A 13,459-nucleotide genomic window follows, 5' to 3' on the forward strand; every position below is an offset into this window, starting at 1 on the left:
TAGAGATGGACCTACGACGTAGCTATCCTAACCATAAGATTGCTTCACCTGTAAGAGAGAATGAGAACAACCTGAGTCGTAAAGCTTTCTCACTCATCCCGAACATATTGTACGAAGTGCAAATCCCCATAAGTTTATAATGTGCATATTTTTATCATCAATAAGAAAATCAAAAAACACAGACCATTTAAATTTAGCAACTGAATTATAACACTCGTAATGTCAAATTTTGTTCCTTGAGGAAAATCTTGAGGAATGATAGCTCTTGATTTAGTTTGTTCAACATACCCCAAATCTTATTCAGGATCATCATAAACTAGTAAGTATTGATAAGTGGGTGGTTTAACTCTATACCTTCTGGATCTATCTCTATTGAGTGTTGCTTGATGCTCTTCCTCGTGTCTAAATCTTTCCTTCTTAAGAGTTACACAGTAGGCAGCTTCCAACCTCATATTCTCTTTAGCTATTAACCAAGCAGTAGTTTGCATCAAAGTCTCATAAACACCATGTGGAGGTGGTGAATTCAATATATTTAGGTCATCCAAAACCTCGTTATGCCAAACTTTGTGCTAATACTCTTCTCCTTATTCCATCTTACGACTCTGTTATAAATTTCATTCAAGATCAGGATTAGATAAAATCAAAGAATTGACTTAATTCTGAGTACTAATCATATACCGGTGTACTACTGAGATATAGTAAAAAAACAAAATCCCAAAACCTCAACAAGATCTAATCAATTAATTTGTAATTGTATTCCTCAGAAAGGCTGCCAAAATTTAATGCTATCCTAATTACACCTCACAATAAAGTATAACGTGATCTCTTATCAAATACAGAATCAAAAAAGGTTGGGGTTAATCCCATAGGAAATATGATGTAATATCACGAGTTTGCTGACAAAATTGGAAAGTGTAGAAAGTAATAGGGGTTTTATAAGAATAATAGTAAGAGTAAAATGTTATAAAATAGATTTCTTATCAGTATGAGACAATCACTAGGATTGTGTTCCCCCTGACTTCTTAACTCCACAGACTTCTCATGCTCGTCAAACTACCTTGGTGTACAAAATCTAACAATTTATGTATCACTTAACAATCTTTAGACCTTGGTTTGGGTGAATTTTACTCATCTCCTCTCAGTCTTAGAGTGTTGCATTACTATTCCTTGTACTGGATCTCAGATTAACTATCTCCTCTTAATCTCAAGTTAATTAGATAAAGGTTAATTAGATAGGGTTTAGCTGCTCATGATTACAATAACACACATAGAATTTATGATTGAATGCATATGAATAATCTCATGAAAAAATAAGAATGAAAATGAAATCTCAAAACACTATCAAACCCTAAAAACAAAGAACAAGAATTCTAAGATCAAAATATCTTAGAACTCAAAAACAATGTAATAAATGTCTAAAGTGCAAAAACTATTACTAAAATATCAAAGGCGTATTTATAGGTATATCACAATATTCCAAAATAAAATAGGCTAGCAAAGGTCAGAAGTGAAAATGCCTTAGGCAATGAGTCCTCTGGACAGAAGATTACTCATTGTCAACCTTTGTCGTCTATATTCCCAGTGGCTAGTGACGACTTAATAGATCATTGTATGATTCGCTACCTGACTCATGAGGTCCCTAGATATAATTTTACGCTTTAAAACTTTGCCTCCATATGTTCAGAATGAGGGTCACTATGAGTCGTAGCATGACCATATGACTCATCACCAACTTTCATTTCCATTGCTATCAAAAAGTGCATTTTAGGACTTTATTCTTTTTCTGCTCAGAACGCCTCACAGTATGACTTATTATCTGACCCTATGAGTCATAGTCAGTGTGTAATTCATTCTTTTCCTTTTGAATATCCACTAGTTTCTCTTAAACTTAAAAGATAAGTTGTAGTGCCACTCAATGACTCGTTATCCAAGCAGTCTTCTTCTATTTGATGCTTATTTTCTTCCTTGTTCTATTCCACTTACTTCTGACATCATTTTGCTGTAAAACTAATAAAAACACATCATCTCTATATAAAAATACCTTTGTATTTGCGAAAATTCTTTGTTTTAAGTGTCTTGGTGCCTTAATTCTACGACACATTAGATATGCATTTAGGTAAAGTAAAATGCCTAAAAGTCTACAAGGAGCTAATAAGAGTCTTGGCATACGGTTGGCCGAAAGGGCACACTTCTAATCCCTAAAATCCATACTAAGGTAATCTCTACCTCAAACTAGGCTAAGGTATCTAAAATCGCTACTAGATTTTAAATGAGTTATATTTAGTTTTAAGATAGAAATTGTACCTAAAGCATAAGCAACTAAGTTAATTGCGCCCAATATACGGTCCCTTGATAGTCTAAATAAATTAAATTATACTAATTAAGTGTCCAAGACCTAGTTTCCAACCCATATCTAGCATATTATCATAAAAATAGTACAATTAAGCCCAATTTAAGAGAAAAGTAAACCTAGCCTACCTGGACACTGAAGAAAGCCCATTGAAATCCACTAAATCATTGATTTATCCTTCTGAGAAGCTTCTATTTGGTTTCATGCAATCAAAATGATAATCTACTCATCAATACAAGAACCACATTACTCATATTGCATTTTTATGCTTTGGGTCCAAAGTTATGTAAAAATCCCATATAGGGCCCACTTGTAGAGTCACACTTTCAAAATCATTAACACGTCCTTCAATGCTCAAGGAATATTTATCCTTAAGAATGGGCAAATTTCGAGCTCAAATAGTGCTAAAATCAACCCACCAATAATCTAGGAATTTTGAGAGAGAATTGAGAAATTCACAAAGAAATTAATGAAAACATACATAGAATTCAGAGAAGAAATAAGTAATTTAACCTCACAAACTCCCAGAAATCACCTATTAATGTTTCTCCCAATTTTTCACACTCCCTAGAGTTTTATACACTTGAACTTATGTAAATAAAAATAAGAGAAAATTGGGCTACCTGGGGCATTTAATGGCTCCAGGTGCCACTTAAGTGACACTTGACCATTTAAGTGGCCACTGCTAAAGCGTTAAAGTGTTACTAAAGCGGTACCTATCTAGCTGGGGCTGGATCGGCCACTAAATCACCTAGAAGGCCACTTAATCAGCCTCTACTAAAGTGCTTAAAGGGCCACTTTAGCAGATGCACCAGCTGAAGACTGGGAATTTTTTCAAGTCTCCATCGACCCCTCGAGATTCATTCAAAATCCCCTATGTGCAAATGAACTATGCTACCCTACCAAATTCGATGTTCTGGAATCAATGGTGCAGTCTAAATTTCCATCCAAGGTAGGTTGGGAAAATATGGGTCCTACTCCCAAGTGCCATTTTTATCAATTTCCAATCAATAGCCCAGAATGAGTCTGGAAGCGTTGACACCCAAACCAAAGGTTTCGTAACCTAAAATCGATGTTCTGAAGCTGATAGAACTGTCAGAATTGGCATACAAGATTGTTTGACTGGAGGTTTTGCCTAATAGCCTATTCTTACCAGTAAGAAAATTAGGAATTGGCTCTAAAAAACAAACAAAATGCCTGGTAATTGAACTGTCAGCTCCAGTAAGTCATAAATGACTTGGGGAAGCTATAGGAAAGCTTTAAACAACATAAATGAGTGGAAATGTAGAAAATGACCTGGAGAGTTATTAAAATATCCACTACTAAAAGAACTTTTGTTTGTGAATGTGAAGGGTTAGGATGTACCTAAATTTTTTAGCAGGTAAAGATACTAGGCCCATATCTCACTCTCCATATCCTAAGTAGCCTCCTTTACTGGGCGGTGTCTCCACTATACCTTAACTACTGGAATCTCTCTAGAGTGCAGCTGCCTGACATCCCTGGCTAATATAAGCACAAGATTCTCCATGAAGGTCAACCACTCATCCAACTGAATTGAGTACCACCGAAGCACCTGAGAATCATCAATAATATAATACCACAACATAAAAATATGGAAAGTTGGATGAACAACAACAAAATTTAGGGGTAAGGTTAACTTATAAGCACATCACCAACTGCACGAAGGATCTCAAAAGAGATAATATATTAAGGGTTGAGCTTGACTTTATTTCTGAACCTCATCACACCCTTCATGGATGATACTCGAAGGAATACCTAGTCACCAACTTCAAATATCAAGGCAGAAAGTCTATAATATGCACAAAATGATGAAGTAAAACTTTGGCACAGACGACTTGGACATGTAAGTTCTTCCTTCCTCAATAAGCTAATATCCTAGGACCTACTTCATGGACCAACAAAATTAAAATTCTCAAAAGGAAAAATTTGTGGTGCATGTGGAAGAGGTAAGTAATATGGATCATCGTAAAAGTCGAAGAAGCAAGTCAATTCATCAAAACCTCTCGAGCTCTTTTACATGGACTTGTGTCGACTAGTTTATGTTTCTAGTAGAGATAGAAAAAGTTTTATCTTTTCCATTATGGATGATTATTCCAAGTTCACCAGTACTATGTTTCTTAAGTCCAAAGATGAAACCTTTACAATCTCCATCGCCTTTGTTAATAAGGTTCAAGTTATGTTTCAGGGAACTATTGTGGGGATCAGATTCGATCATGGTACATAATTTAGAACTCCAATTTTGATGATTTTTCTATAAAACATGGAATTAGTCAAAATTTCTCAGCATCGCATACTCCTCAACAAAATAAAGTGGTAGATAGAAAGAGCAGGACTCTTGTAGATTGTGAAAGAACTATGTTGATGGATATAAATGTTCCTCAAAACTTTTGGGCAATATCAATAAACATGGTTTGCTATGTGAAGAACAAGTGTCTGATCAAATCCCTATTGGTTAATACACCATATAACTTTTTGTTTAAGAAGCAACCCAAACTGAGTTATTTTCATCCCTTTAGGTGTAGATGTTTCATGCTCAATAAAGACAAGGAGACTCTTGGGAAGTTTGGTCCTAAGAGTGATCAAGGAATATTTTTTGGATATTCTTCTACTTGTAATGCTTACATAGTCTTTAATAATAGGACTCATTGGTTGAAGTAAGTGTCCATGTGTTCTTCAATGAGTTTAATGATCTACCAAACAAGGAGTCTCTAAACGAATATTAAATTAAAGAGTTTCTTCTTTTCCAAAAGAATAATACAGTAAAATAAGAACCTAGTGACCAAGTGAAGAAAGATGCTAGAGATAATATTAATACTCTCTTAAGACAATGAGATAATAGATAAATCATCCTCATCTCAGTATTTTCAAGAACACACTGTGCCTTCCTCTCAGTAGTTACCTCAAGATAGAGAAAAATAAGAAAAGGTACCTAGTCCCGGTCAGGAAGCTTCACCAGTGTCTAGGTTTAAGTAGAAACATAAAATCTCTCACTTTCTAGATAATTTGATCTCTCTACTTTATTGAGGAATGTGTACTAGTTCCAAGCCTAGAAACATTTTTACTTTATTAGTGGTTATCTATTAAATTAAACCCAAGGGCATCAAAGAGTTACTCAAGGATGCAGACTAGATCAATTCCATACATGATAAATTACATCGATTTGAAAGAAATAAGGCATGGTATCTATTTTCTAGACTAGCTGAGGTGAACCATCATAAGAACTAGGTGGTTATTCAAAAACAAATGGGATAAAGCTAGAATCAGAATCTGAAATAAGACAAGATTGGTTGTTCAAGTATTTAATCAATAAGAAGGAATTGACTATGATGATACATTTTTTTCTATGGGAAGTCTAGAGTCAATGAGAACTCTTATCGCTTTTGCAGCTCATATAGAGTTTAAACTCATTAATTTGTATGTCAAAAGTGCCTTTCTTAATGGGTACCTAAATAAGGAGGTGTATATTAAGAAAATTCTAGGTTTTAAAGATGTTAATTACTCATTTCATGAGTTCAAATTGGACAAGGCTATATATGGTTTGATTTAAGATCCAAGAGCCTGGTATGAAAGAGTTTCAAAATTTCTACTAGAAAATGGATACAAAATAGGGAAAATTACAACACTTTTTCAAAATACTATGGAAAGAAATATGCTCATTATTAAAATTTATATGGATGACATTATATCTGTATCTACTCTGGATTCATTCTGTGATGAGTTTTCTAAGACTCTGAGCAATGAGTCTGAGATGAGTATGATGGGAGAGCTAAAAAAATTTCTTGATTTACAAGTGAAGCAAGTGACTGATAGAATCATGATAAGTCAAAAAAAATATATCAAGAATTTACTAACAAAATACAATTTGGAGAAAGCAAAGGCAATTAACATCCTATTAGGAATTCATCCAAGCTAGATAATGACGAACTTGGTTTCTCTATAAATAAGACTATGTACAAAGGAATCATTGGTTCACTACTCCATCTCACTATAAGAGGACTTGATATTGTGTTTAGTATAAGTATGTGTGAAAAGTTCCAATCATGTCCCAAAGAATCATATCTCAAGGTAGCTAAGAGGAACCTCGGATATATCAAGGGAACTCCAAACCTAGTCCTCTTCCATCCATCAGGTGACAACTTTGATTTGAGGGGGATATGCTAACGTTGACTTTGAAGGGTACCTGCTGGATAGGAAAAACACCTCAAGAGTGGATCACTTTCTTAGATCATCACTAATTTCATAGAGTACTAGAAAGCAAAACTCAGTGATTTTTTTCCACAGGAGAAGTAGAATATATAGTTCCTACATCCTGTTATGCTCAACCACTATAGATCAAGAAGTAACTTAAGACTTTAGAGTCTTGAATAATTTTATACCTCTTATGTGTTACAACGCCAATGTTCTCAACATGGCCAAAAATCTAGTGCAACACAAGGGGACCAAGCACATTGATGTTTTACACTATTTTCTATGAGATAATATGGAGAGAGGGACAATTTTCATGAATTTTTGTAGTATAGAGTATCAAATAGCCAATTTCACTAAGTAGGGACGATTTCAAATTTAATCACTTAAAGCTTGGGTTGATAAATCCCAACTAACTATCTTTGTCATCTCAATTTCTTTTTTTAAGATAAAATCAATTCTGGCATCCAATTATAAGTGTATTTGATAAAGTATAACTCAATATCAAACCCTTGAAGGTATACACTCATAGTTTAGAAGAACCAACATAAAAGTGAAGGAAGGACAAAAGAAATGCTAAGCAGAAAGAAATTTCATAGAGGGACCTGGTTCCTCTAAAAGGTTAGTCCTACGTTTATTATGTTAGAAATTTTATAATTAAAGTAAGCATTTCCATGTCAACCCACTCTATTCTCGCCTATTAGTAATATTGTAATACCAAGTGTCATTTCCTTCTCCACACGATACTTTATTTCAATACCCCTCTTTCAGTAAATCGCAGCCACTCATTCCTTTTTTAAACCCTCAATCCTCTTCAGACATGCTATCAAACATTCACAACCTTCTTTACAAATTCTCCTTAAATTATCTCACATTCTTCTAAGTAATACCTTTCAATATTTAAAAGGTCTTAATCCAACTCCCCTTACAGTCCTTTAAAATCCTCTCCAGACATCCATACTCCTACTTCTACCATTCAAGTCAAAACCACCCCTTTAACTAAAGAATTGCGAAATCCTTTTATGGTCACCCTAGTCTTAGTAAGCTCATTTGACTCCCCAAATTGTTTAAGCAAAAAAACCCCTTATAATGACTCTCCAAATATCTGTAATAAAACCATTAAGGAAGCAAATTGGAAACTACTATAGAGATCTCTAGCAAGCCCACATCATAGAAATTCATTGGAGACAAACAAGGAAAACTAGGTATATTTATTAAGAAAGACACTCCTCATATACTAGAGGACCAAAATTAGGAACTTAATATTGTGACAGTTTAAGATCTGAGTTTTAACTTAGATACTTGTTTGGAGGATATTGTTATGCTCAAGGAGAATATTGAAACTCAATGTGCAAGGGGAACGCCAAGGAAAAAGGAACTTCCTCAAACATACTTAATACTAGTGTTCAACTTATTGCTATGATGTAAGGAGATAATGAAGTCAGAGATGGGTCTATGTTTGTGGGAGATTCTTACAATATCTTTTAAATGTTAGAACCATTTAATAGTCCCCCATGTATAACAAGACTCTAGTATCATATGTTGTATAGACCCTCAAGGATTACTCGGAGATAAAAAGTGACCAGAGGCCATAAAGTTTTAGGATGAAAAGAGTTACAGGTGTCCAAGGTACCAGTTCTTAATGCTACTCACAACACTAGAGTAAATAAAAAATACTCATGGATGATACCTGAAGGCTAATAAGTTCAAAAGAAGAGACTAAAAAGGAGAACTAGTATAGAGGATGATGATGTTCCACTAACTATGGAAAATATTAATGAGGAAGATAAGAGTGAAGATGTGGCAGTAGATGTGGTTTCTAGCATGCCCAAAAGATGTAACAAGGCTACTTCTAAGCCATTTAAAAGAAAAAGATAATTGGAACTAAGAAATAAAGGGGTTGTGAGGCACTAGGTTCATCAAAAGCAACCCCTCAATTAAAAAAAAGAAGAATAAGGACTCTGATAATGCAGGAACCATTGCTACGGAAAAAGTTCAAAAATTAATGAAACAGGTCAAGGTACCTACTCGTGAAGAAATCCAAGAAGCTATCAGGCAACAGACTATACTTCATAGAAGGGTGTTCGATCTAAATATAGTTGAGATAATAGGAACGAGGGACCTGGTGTCAAAGGTGAAATTCAAAAATAGCTTTACTTAGTTAACTAACCTCTACCTAATCTCAATGTTAAGGATATGGTAGAGTGTTATACGAATATGGAATATTGTGCAACAAATAATAGTATGATCTCCTATGTTCAAAATATATTTGGATGAGAAGGTTCTTAGGGAAATCATAAAGATACCTATTGGAGGGATAAGTTACCTTGTGAAAAAGAACACTTCAAAGAAAGTCCCAGTGATTGCAAGAAAGTTAGAAAAAGACATGCCTATACAAGAAACAAATAAAGTATGATTATCAGTTAGTGTTCGAGGTTGTCAATAAGGTGTTGCTTCCAAGGTATGAAAAAAGAAATAGTTCTTATAAAGTGGACATGTTTGTCATGGAGATATTTTCCTCATTTCAGGCCATGATTGGAACAAGGGTTGAAAGTGCAGCACATAAAAATGCCCCAATTATTGCTAACACGATGTGAAGTGTTCGATCACGATCAGTCAACAAGTCAAAGGGATGCGATTGTGACCCAACTCCCTATGATTATGAGAAGTCTATATAGACTAGAGTGGTGTGATTACAAGCCAAAGTATTGTGACATAAGAGTCGCGGTCATGACTAAAGGTCTAAATCACAGACATCAAGTATAATTACAAAGGCAAAGCTGAAATTTCACAAGGGCCAATCCAAAGATATAAAAGGCTAAACCCTTCAAGTTTCCAACATTGAATTTTTGAATTTTAAGAGATATGAATAATGTTATCGAGTAAAAACATAATTTGTAAGGTTTTCCTAAAGAGATTTCGACTTTGGACTGAAATTAAAGTTCAGAATTATACTTATTTTTCTTAGGATGGATGAATTGAATGCAAATTTGGGTATATTTCTTTTCTCTAATTTTATGAGTATCTAAACTTATCTCTTGGGTTATGTTTTATTAGGTGGTGAATAATATGTGGGTGTTGATTGTTAATCCAATTAATTAGTTAATTGTAATTGGTTTTGTTTTTACTCTATGTTTAAATTGAGAATTATGGGTGAAAACCCCAATTGTGTTTGATCCTTTTCATCCTTGAAAGAGGGATATGGGTGAAGATTAATTGCAAACAATAACTTAAATTAGCTTATTGAGTAGCATTATCTTAGAAATAAGGGTGTTATTTGAGATAGCTCATTCAATGGCATCATCTTAGAAATAAGGGTGTTAATTGAGGTAGTAGATTGATAGATCGGATACACTGATGAGGTGTTAGATCGAATTCATTAGTGAAATTTGGTGTTTGATTGAAAGATTAACACCACGGCTTAAAATCTATCCTACCCAAAACCCTTAACTAAACTTGGACTAATTCTCAATTACCCATGCATGAGTTCTCACCTAGAATGACATAACCCCAAGATCCACTCCTAATTGATTATACTCTAATTACTCTTAGTGTCGAGTTAGTCTTCTAGAAGATCAGAAATTATTTTATTTTTGAAAATACTCAAACAAACCCCCAAATATTTGTATCTCAAATTTAAATTTAGCAAGTTACTTTATTTTGAACTTGCTCGATCACCACTCACATTGATCACTTTGGATTTGACCCCAACTCTTTGTTGGGTAAATAAACTGACAATGTCCGCTATACCTATCAAAGAGTATACTATGAGTGTTATCACTTCATAAGTGCTGAGCTACATAGGGTCACTCCCATTGAGAGCCACCCACACCAAGGGCGACACATGCTGCTATATATAGTTGTGGAAAATATGGTTGTTATTTAGGTTTGTACTTAGCTGATAGCATTGTTGTTTGTTTTGTGTATGATGATCTCATTCCTTCACTTAAGATGTTCTATTAGTATCCATATCAGGGTAATTGGTCCAGCTTGTTTATCAGCTGAGGATCTTCACGTTCTGGACCTTACTCAACAATGGCAATAATGTCATAGGTACACCTTTGGAGTAATGTCTACAGTTGTCATTTTGAAAGTGTAGAAAAATGTGGGTGATCGAATTTCAATGGTTTCCAAAAGTCAACTCAATATAATAAAGTAAACAGTAGAGTTTTTGAACTATTGTTATGTTTGAGTGCATTTGATTGTGTGGAACTTATTGCTAGTACAAATCATTAAAACATTTCTTTTCTAATTATGTGTAGTATAATACCTATTCTCTGTTTGTTCACTAAAATGAAACCTAAGGCTTTTGATGTTCCTATCACTGTCTCAAACCCAATCTAAGATCCGAACATAAACAAATTAGTTGACTCATTATTATTGACTTTCCAAGGGTGATTACGGTGTAAATTTTAAAGATTGCCAAACAAATCCATTTTCCTTTGTAAGATTGTTTGCAAAAGTTGTTATCATCATTTAAATTGTGACCCCTTATTTGTTAAGATGCATCACAAAAGATCTTTCAGATTTTCTAGCATTTTTATTTTAATTAATGACTCTCTCTAGTTATTTGCGGAACTAAAAGAAAATGATTTCCATATCCACTGTGTTGAGCCTATGGTTCAGCTCCATCCACCCATTTGATCTAGTTATGTTAAACAAAACTTCAGATTATTAGGTTTATTTAATGGTTTCATTTGTTTGTTGAATTGTTTGAGGAGTAACATATATCATTCAATTTGCATTAGAAATCCTCTTTTAGGTGAGCATTTAAAGGTTAAATTGCTTAAATGGGATAAAGGTGTTGTTCTACTGGTTACTGATTTTGCTTTAGTGATGTCTATGGACAATTAAAGTATTGAGATTAGTAACTAGATGTTTCATAGTTGTCCAAAAGTATTAGAATTTGAGATTTATTACTCTTTTAGTTGATGAGAAATAGAGAAAAGTAGGTGTGGCTCCACAACCTCTATGTGGATTAGTAAATGCTAACATCAGTAGTGCTTTTCATACGATGGATTGCGAAAATAATGAGATCATTTACTCATTATAATATTGAAACCGAAGAGATAAAGATCCTGCCAGCTCTGTGTGGTCTGGAAACTCCATCCTACTGCTTGATGCTACACTACAACATTTTAGGCTTTTGGCCACATTAAATTCGAAAAACGCTTGCAAAGTTTTGTCTAAGGTATTTTTGACTATGCTTTTAAAGTGTAGCCTTAGTTTTAGATTTCATCCATATTAATATTGACAACACTTGGAAAGTGTGGCCTTTAATGATATAGGTCACACTTTATAAGCATTGGCATATTATGGTATAATTGGCAACACTTAGTTACACATATGACTACACTTTTAAAACGTATTTATAGAGTAACTTACATAAATCCCTGAATCTTTAAGTAATATTATATAAAATTCTGACTATTTTGTTAATTACATTTTATCCCTATTTTTTGAAATGGTGAACATGTTATATGGTGATACATATAAAAAGTGATACATTTAAAACTAACAAGATATTTATTTAAGGAAATAATAGATTTTTTTTATTCATTGTATTCTTTTATTTAAGGAAGGATATCTAATTTTGCTCTTTTTTTAGATTTAATTTAGGTATTTTAATTATATTTCTCTTTTTTCGTCTTTAATTATGAAAGATATATTTTTTTGGGTCTTTTTCTTTTTTTTTCGTCTTTAATTTTAGCCAGTTTTTTTTAGATTTAATTTTAATTATGTTTCAATTCTGCTTTTAGTCTTTTTTTGTAAAATATTATTACTTTTGTTTCCTACATTGACTACACCATTACCTTTCATAAATAATATATGAATCACCCAATAATTAAAATAAATAATTGTATCTACCATATGAATCATCATAATGTCATATATAAAACAACAACAACAAACTCAGTGTATTCCCACAAAGTGAGGTCTGGGGAGGGTAAAATGTATGCAGTCCATACCGCTACCTTCGAAGAAGTAGAGAGGCTATTTTCGATAGACCCCCAGCTCAAAATAGAGAATAGTACACAAGATCGTAGTGAAACATGAAGCAGGACGAATGACATTACAAAAATAAAGAATAAGAAATAATAAAATAGATATCAGAGAAATACGAAATAATAGGAATACTTAGCAATTCGAAATAAGAAATAAGAGATAGGACACCTACCTTGTAGTTACATACACTCACAGATCAAAGACAACCACCACACCCAAACTCTCCTTACTAGAAGTCCTACTAATGGACACAGTCCTAGGATTACTAATCCATCTACACAAGAACTCTCCTAACACATTACTACAACCCACACACTCACACTAGCCTTCTACCCTTATCCGCGATCTCCACACCTTTCTATTTAGGGTCATGTTCTCAGTAAGTTGTAGCTGCTTCATATCATGTCTAATCATCTCCCTTCAATATTTCCTCGGCCTACCTCTACTCCTCCTAAAGCCATCTAAAACTAGCCTCTCACACCTATGAACTGGGACATCCGTGTCCCTCCTCATCATATGCTCAAACCATCTCAGCCTTCTTTCTCGCATCTTTTCCTCCACCGAAGCCACTCCCATTTTCTCCCTAATAGTCTCATTCCTAACTCTATCATATATATCACCCATTAATATCATATGAATCACCCAATAATTGAAATAAATAATTATATCTACCATATAAATCACCATAATACCATACATATGAATCACCTCATAATTGAAATAAATAATTGTATCTACCATATGAATCACCATAATACCATATATATCATCTATTAATATCATATAAATAACTCAATAATTGAAATAAATAATTGTATCTACCATATAAATCACCATAATACAATATGTATCACCCATTAATATCATATGTATCATCCGTTAAAATCATACAAAATG

Source organism: Capsicum annuum, chromosome 7 (genome assembly GCF_002878395.1).
Source record: "Capsicum annuum cultivar UCD-10X-F1 chromosome 7, UCD10Xv1.1, whole genome shotgun sequence".
NCBI lineage: Eukaryota > Viridiplantae > Streptophyta > Magnoliopsida > Solanales > Solanaceae > Capsicum > Capsicum annuum.